This window comes from Rhincodon typus, chromosome 9 (assembly GCF_021869965.1).
Source record: "Rhincodon typus isolate 14 chromosome 9, sRhiTyp1.1, whole genome shotgun sequence".
Taxonomy (NCBI): domain Eukaryota; kingdom Metazoa; phylum Chordata; class Chondrichthyes; order Orectolobiformes; family Rhincodontidae; genus Rhincodon; species Rhincodon typus.
The window spans coordinates 77441555-77450445 of NC_063340.1; positions in this window are offsets into that span (position 1 = coordinate 77441555).

The following is an 8891-nucleotide window of genomic DNA, read 5'->3' on the forward strand; positions in this document are numbered from 1 at the left end:
AAAAAAATCAGAGAAGCAAGAAGACTGACGTTTCGGGCCTAGACCCTTCTTCAGAAATGGGGGAGGGGAAGGGGGTTCTGAAATAAATAGGGAGAGAGGGGGAGGCGGATAGAAGATGGATAGAGGAGAAGATAGGTGGAGAGGAGACAGACAGGTCAAAGAGGCGGGGATGGAGCCAGTAAAGGTGAGTGTAGGTGGGGAGGTAGGGAGGAGATAGGTCAGTCCAGGGAGGACGGACAGGTCATGGGGGCAGGGTGAGGTTAGTAGGTAGGAGATGGGGGTGGGGCTTGAGGTGGGAGGAGGGGATAGGTGGGAGGAAGGACAGGTTAGAGAGTCTGGGACAAGCTGGGCTGGTTTTGGGATGCGGTAGGGGGAGGGGAGATTTTGAAGCTTGTGACGTCCACATTGATTCCATTGGGCTGCAGGGTTCCCAAGCGGAATATGAGGTGCTGTTCCTGCAACCTTCGGGTGGCATCGTTGTGGCACTGCAGGAGGCCCAGGACGGACATGTCGTCTGAGGAATGGGAGGGGGAGTTGAAATGGTTCGTGACTGGGAGGTGCAGTTGTTTAGTGCGAACCGAGCTTAGGTGTTCTGCAAAGCGGTCCCCAAGCCTGCGCTTGGTTTCCCCGATGTAGAGGAGGCCACAACGGGAACAGCGGATGCAGTATACCACATTAGCAGATGTGCAGGTGAACATCTGCTTGATGTGGAAAGTCTTCTTGGGGCCTGGGATGGGGGTGAGGGGGGAGGTGTAGGGGCAGGTGTAGCACTTCTTGCGGTTGCAGGGAAAAGTGCCGGGTGTGGTGGGGCTGGAGGGGAGTGTGGAGCGGACACGGGAGTCACAGAGAGAGTGGTCTCTCCGGAAAGCAGATAAGGGTGGGGAGGGAAAAATGTCTTTGGTGGTGGGGTCAGATTGCAGATGGCGGAAGTGTCAGAGGATGATGCGTTGGATCTGGAGGTTGGTAGGGTGGTACGTGAGGATGAGGGGGATTCTGTTTTGGTTGTTATTGCAGGGAGGGGGTGTGAGGGATGAGTTGCGGGAAATGTGGGAGACACGGTCAAGGGCGTTTTCGATCACTGAGGGGGTGGAAGTTGTGGTCCTTGAAAAACGAGGACATCTGAGATGTTCGGGAGTGGAATGCCTCATCCTGGGAGCAGATGTGGTGAAAGCGAAGGAGTTGGGAATAGGGGATGGCATTTTTGCAGGAAGGTGGGTGGGAGAAGGTGTATTCTAGGTAGCTGTGGAAGTCGGTGGGCTTGAAATGGATACGGGTTTCTAGGTGGTTGCCAGAGATGGAGACAGAGAGGTCCAGGAAGGAGAGAGAGGTTGTAGAGATGGTCCAGGTCAACTTAAGGTTGGGGTGGAAGATGTTGGTGAAGTGGATGAACTGTTCGAGCTCCTCATGGGAGCACAAGGCAGCGCCGATACAGTCATCAATGTAACAGAGGAAGAGGTGGGGTTTAGGGCCAGTGTAGGTACGGAAGAGGGATTGTTCCACGTAACCTACAAAGAGGCAGGCATAGCTTGGGCCCATGTGAATAGCCATGGCCACCCCCTTTGTCTGTAGGAAGTGGGAGGAATTGAAAGAGAAGTTGTTGAGGGTGAGGACGAGTTCGGCTAAGCGGATGAGGGTGTCAGTGGAGGGGGACTGGTCGGGCCTGCGGGACGAAGATTCTGTTAAGATCATAACTCCCGCTTAGACGAAGTGTGAATTGCCAATTTGACGAATGCTCGCAGCAGACTGGCTAGCTCATCACTCATGTGGCAATTCAATTTAAACAAAAACAATTCCAGCACTGAGGGAAAACAGATTTCAGACAAGAGGCTTATTCCAGAAAAGTGCTGTTGTGCGTAAATGATGTTTGGCAGCGAAGTGACAGAATACTAAAAATCAAAGCAGAGAAATATGAAACATGTCATTGCTGGATCACGTTTTCTGTTTTAAATATTTACACTTGGTTCAAGAATTATAAGCATTGGGGGAGTGACATACGTCGAGGTTTCCCCATGAGTAAAATACAAAGAAAACTGTTTCTTTGTTTCGAACAACTTTTAACATAAGTTTAAGTGAAAATTAAAGTGTCAATTCTTTCTTGGCAGTGGACAGTGCTCTCACCTCTTGAGTCTGAAAGTTGTTGCCTTGCACACACTAAAACTTGCGTATGCTAAGACTTACACACAGGATCCTAGCCTGGCTTCCTTATGCTGTACTGAGGGAGTGCCGCACTGTTGCTGTCATTTATATGAAACTTTCCATGCGGCCATGTCCACTCAGACAGCTGCAAAAGATCACATGACAGTATTTATCAGAACTGCAGGGGAGTTGACTGTCTCAATACTCAACCCTCAATCAGCATCATAACATTGTCCGAAAATTTTCACATTTGCTTTTGTGGCGGCTCACACAAATTGGCGGTAGCATTTCCTACATTACAACAGTGGCTACACGTAAAAAACACATAAGTGGTTTTGGGATATCCAGTGGTTGCGAAGGGCTATATGCAAATGCAATCCTTTCATTTTCTTCCCTTAACAAAATTCAACACGGACAATTGCACGAGGTGCCAAGCCTCAGCTTTGAACCTGAGCTGATGGAATCATTGCCACAGTGTATATTAGACAGCAGATTTTCCAAGCTTCCCTTCTGCAAAGTACTCCATTGGTTGCTCTCAGGGAGCAGATTGTGACTGACAAGCCTGTGATCTGCCACTATGTGTCAATGTCATTAGGCAAAGTACCTAACACCGAACGAAACACATTAATTCCATTTCTAGTCCATCAGACATGCCTGTGGTATCAACTGCTGCCAAGCATTCAACTAAAAACAAATCATTAAAGCTGCTTTTAAGTGGGCCACTCCTGGCTGGGTGCAATTCACATCAGATGGCATAAACTGGGTAGTATATTGTTCCAACATCTTCAAGACATACTTCTGCTGATATTTTGCTTCACTGGTTCGATAGATCATAATATCAGTTGGGTACACAATATACAATTTAAGCATTAAGAGGTGTTGGAGGCAGGTCCTTTCACAACATTTAACAAGCATCTGGATGAGCACTTAAAATGCCAGTGCATCATAGACTATGGAGCAAGTGCAGGTAAATGTCATTTGTGTAGTTTGGTGCTCGTTGGTTGGTATCAACATGGTCGGCCAAAGGGCCTGTTTCTGTGCTGTATGACTCTATGATTTCTATTAACCTTGAAGTCCTGTTCAATTGAAGAAGAATGATTTTGGAGGACCCAGTTTATTTTTATATCGGATGCTTCCCACTAACAATCCTGTGTGGGTAACTCAGTAATCACTGGATGCAAGCAATCCTTCTATCAAGCACAAAGATTTGAAAACAGGGCAGCTAAAATCAGCTGGGGAGTTGCAAAAGCCAACAGCATTAATACCCTGCGGGTCAGTTACTACAGATCCTCAGTAAGTACCTCATTGACCACAAACAGCTTTGGAGCATCAGGGGTTGTGGAAGTTGCAACATAAATGCAAGTTCTTTCCATCTTTCCCATGAGTCATGTCAGTGTTGATAGCCAATATCAATGTGGGTGATGATAGCAGATTCTCTGTTGCATGTTCCTTGCCTGCTCAAGAGCATTTGGAATCTCTGTGTTCTCTGCACGCAACTAACGACACACAATAAACAAATTCATTCCTTCATCAAGATCAACTCTGCATTGACTTTGCAAGCTCAGTCATTATTACAGTGGCCTGGATATCTTTAATTTGCAAATAAGTGTGCTTCTATTTCTGGGATGAAGGTCTCAGACCTTCGAAGCTGTAACTGAGCAGCTCCATGGTATTGTCTTCATCTATGATGTGAGGCATCCTCATTCTGCCTGTCTTAATTTGAAATATAAGGGAACACTGATATAAGTGTGAGAAATGTGCTTCCTTCAATCCAGTCTGCCTCCCCTGGTACAACAGCAACCTACTGATCCCATACGTCCATCAAGGACAAGTGATCAATGAAGCACTGGCTAGAGACAAGGTGTGCAATGTTATAGCACATATTCTATAATCTTTAAATGCCTGGAGAATAGATTCCTCAGACAAATGTATTTACTTTATAAAGTTGTGCAGCTATGTCTATGTCTGTTATACTATGTCTTGCATACCATACAGAAATAACAAAAATGTTTCTAAGTAGTCAATTGGTAGTACACAACTTGAGTATTGCTGAAAAAAAGCATATTTTCTTGAAGCTTTTCATCTTCACTCATCAGGACAGTTTACAAGAATACTGATTCAAAAGGTGAGTGCTGATTAGTTGGCAAGAGGTGTTGCCATGGAGAATGTACCAATCCATGATAAATGGCAGTTAACTGCCAGGCTTATATTTTAAAATTAAAAGGCAGCTTAACTCTAATTGGTCAATGCATTGTCCAAAGAAATGAACAGACAAGTTGCTGTAATCTATTTTGTTAAGTCAAAACAGGGGAATGTGTGCAAATGTTCTTTGTCTCTGCAAAGAACAGGGCTCTGATTATGAATTTATGCAGTTTCCAACATATACAAGTACACCACAGTGTCAACCTGAGTGAAAATTCTGTGTTAGTTGTCCAATTGCAGAATCACATTAATGTTAGACTATGCATTGCAATTTTCATAAGCTTGGCTTGGTTAGATATGGTCAGCACCTTGTTTGTTGCAAACAGTTGGAAGGGCATGTTGTCTGCTACTATCCACCAGTTATTGGGGCTTACTACTTAGATACCTGGCATCTCACTGACACTGAAATTCATATCCTATGTTTCTCATTGATGTGATTGTTAGAATGACTTTTTGGCTTGAGAGCAACATCTTGTTATTGGCTTTCTAGTAGTTAGTGGTGAAGGATGAACCACAAATAAGTTTCAACAGAACAGGCACTCACTGAGGTAACAAGCTTTGGTTTATTACACAATCAATATGATCTACAGAAACTCATCCAGGCTCCCTGCTTACCATTCTGCATTAAATCCTCCTGGAAATTGTGCATGAGAGGACCTGATGTCAGATCAGCTATGGTGCTTTGGTGGTGGAACAGACTTGAGTTTGTTTACTCTTGTTACTTTATTCCAAAGAGAGGATCAGACTGTCCTGGCAAAAATAACCTTCTGACACACCCTCTCTAAATTCACTCATGAGAAATGGTCTCTTGGGTAAGGCATGGGTGAGCGTTCTCACTTGCAGTAAGGTACTGGAATCCTAGTAACTGTAGCTTAACAGGAGTCTCTACATTCAGGAGACGAAGCAGTATCACTGCAAAACAGATTAATATAATGGCCAGAATTAATACAGTGGCTTTTGCAATTGGTCATTGTCAAAGGTAACCAGCTTTTAAAAAAAACATTGACATTTTTGACATATGGAAATTGGACAACAGCATCTCAGCATTGCAAAGTTGCTCTTCCAACAAGTCAACGCACAATTATCCTTGTTTGAAATGACCCAGAACGACTCTGACTCGTTCTCTACCCTATGACCATGCTTTACAATCAGAGTAAAATTAAGATTTCTGATTTATCTACTCTCTCCCTCTGACCAGGAACACCAAGTTCAAACATGACGACTCAGTCACCCACAGGCTGTTTGGTGCTTTCTACACAAATTGAGGCTACCCTTTGTCTTAATGGCTTGGTGCCAGATGATACGTGGGCAAGAGGAAGCCAATTATAATGCTCATCATGTAAATCTGAGTCTGGCCAAGCTCTAAGGCCAGCGTAGAAGGCTATGTTAGTGTCAGAGCTTGAAGTCACGTCTATAGCAATTCTGATAAGCCACTGTGTGCTTGGATTCTATTCCTGTGTTTGGAGGTCAGTGCAGATGCAATAAATACTGTGCTTTGAATCTGAATTAGCAGTGGAGATAACAGATTTGTCAGTGGCTTCTGATATGCTGCAAAACCTATAAGTCCACAGGATTAATATGGAGTGAATCAATCAATCAATTTACATATCAATGCAGTTTCTACTTTGAAAGCTGTGCAAAACTGAAGTTATGTCTCTAGTCTGAGATGAGATGGTCGAGAATTAAGAGAAAATTGGAGGGTGAAGTTCTTCCTCAAAAATACAAAGCATTCCTATTTGTAATCAAAGATTAAGTGATTCTTTAGTATTTTCTTGCTGCCTTGATTTGCATTTTCCTTTTCATTTTCTCAATTTCACTGATGCATGATCCTCATCTTAGTCCTGAAGTGCAATCAATAATCTCATTAGCTCCACTGCCAATATACTGCTGATGGACTCCACAATCGATTGCTACAAGGAAATCAAATGATTTTCACTTCATAGAGAAAAATAAATTATCTCAGTGGTATTTGACTTAAGTGCAGAAGGGGTCAAAAAAATTCACATTCCTCAGACACGCAATAGGTAGGGCACCTTCCAGCCAACAACTTGTTGGTGCAAAGCCTTCCCTTTGAAAATTAGTCTTCTCATCCTTTACTTTCATGTGTGCAAAACGTTTCCTGAGGTGAATCCCCCACCCCTCAAAAAAAACTTTCAATCCTCCCAATAATGCAACATCAACCAATTCATAATGAGGATACCTTTTCAGGAAGATAGTAGGAACTGCAGATGCTGGAGAATCTGAGATAACAAAGTGTAGAGCTGGATGAACACAGCAGGCCAAGCAGCTCCTCTGATTGCTGCTTGGCCTGCTGTGTTCATCCAGTTCTACACCTTGTTACCTTTTCACAGAGCTGATTTTTCAATTGGTGATCAAACCTAGGACAACAGTAGTGGGCAGCACAGTGGCTCAGTGGTTAGCACTGCTGCCTCACAGTGCCAGGTTCAATTCCAGCCTTGTGTGACTGTCTGTGTGGAGTTTGCACATTCTCCCCGTGTCTGCGTGGGTTTCATCCAAGTACTCCGGTTTCCTCCCACAGTCCAAAGATGTGCAGTCTAGGTGGATTGGCCATGCTAAATTACCCGTAGTGTTCAGGGATGGGTAGATTAGGTGGGTTATGGGGGATGGGTCTGGGTGGGATACTCTGAGGGTCAGTGTGGACTTGTTGGGCCGAAGGGCCTGTTTCCACATTGTAGGGATTCTATGATCTATGAGTATCTCATTCTGGGCCACAGTCAGACTTGATAGGGCCAAAACGGAGGTTGTAAAATACAGCAGTCGGAAATATTCAAGGGCACTAAGACTCCCTGAAGTTGATCAAATATTCGGATTAAGAATGAGTTACTACTGGGGTGGTAATGGGAGAAGAACACAGCACTTACGTCTCATTTGCTGCAAGATTCCCTGAGGAACATTGTTAACATCTCCTTTGTATAATTAGTAACATCATTGCGGGAGGTCGCACAAGAGAATCCTCCCTAATCCATCGGGGAGATGACAACATGAAATTTGTTTGCCTGCACATTTTAACTGTACTTACCTTGTTAATGTTGAAGGGTACGCTGCTAACAGGGAAGGAAAAACACAGAAGCAGGTAGCGGTGATGGCATGGACACATCTGTGCAGACGCTGTTGGAGGTTTTTCGACAATAGTTGTTTTGAGTTTTGAGGGCCTTTCACGCACACTGGCACCCTGCCCAAAATACACCAAAACCCAGCTTGGCATGGGTTCCACTCCCCTTTGGGATAGCTGTTCTCATGGACATTTCTGAGGTGTTGAGGTTTCCACTCCCCTACTACAGGAGAATGAGCACACATCATCATCACAAACCAATCCAGCTTTGGCTGTCAGAGGACTCAATCCAGTGGTAGGTCTAGGTGGTTCTGAATGAGAGGATTGTATTTAACAACTTCTTTTTATCTTTTCATAAGCCATTGTCAAGGCTAGCATTTGTTGCCCAACCCAAATTGCTCTTAAAGGCTTTGGTTTGTTATCGCCATTTCAGATGCACTCAAGTGTCAACCATATCGTCATGGTCTGGAGTTACCTGGGGACCAAACCAAGTAACAACAACAGTTTTCCCTCCCTATATGCATCACTAAACCAATGGGGTATTAGTGAACCTCATGAGGTTTTATGATCAAAAACAGAAGTTGCTGGAAAAGCTCATCAGCTCTGCCAGCATCTGTGAAGAAAAAATCAGAGTTAACGTTTCGGGTCCGGTGACCCTTCCTCAGCTTTTATGATAATTGGCAACTCCTATAGTTCCAAAGAAGGGTCACCGGACCCGAAACGTTAACTCTGCTTTCTTTCCACAGATGCTGCCAGACCTGCTGGGTTTCTCCAGCAATTTCTACTTTTGCTTCAGATCTTCATTTCAATTTTGCGATAGTTTCAAGGTCAGAAACTACCTGTTCTATTGCAGATTTATTAATTGTATTTACATTCCACACACTGCCATGATGGGGTGTGAGCCCACACCTTAAAAGCATTTGCCTGGATTACTAGTCCAGTGACATTACCACGACACCAACATTGCTGCTTTGCAGTGTTTATGAATTGTACAACACTTTTATATAGCACTTCCAGTAGAACAAAACACTTGAAGCCAATTCATGGAAATATCATAGAATCGCAGAATCCCTACAGTGTGGAAACAGGCCCTTTGGCCCAACAAGCCCACATGGACCCTCAGAGAATCCCACCCAGACCCATCCCCCTATAACCCACCTAATCTACACACCCCTGAACACTATGGGTAATTTAGCATGGCCGATCCACCTAGCCTGCACATCTTTGGACTGCACATCACAAAACAGATTATTTCAACGAGCCACAAAGGTGGTACCAGGCTAAATGATGGAGTCAACGAGATAGGTTTTTTAAAGACTGTCTTCAAGGAGCAGTGAGAGGAAAAGAATGTAGGGTGAAAATTCACAGGTTTGGTGCCAACCATCTGAAAGCATGTCCTCCAATGATTACACAGTGTGGAGCTGGAGGAACACAGCAGGTCAGGCAGCATCAGAGGAGCAGGAAAGCTGACGCTTCGGGT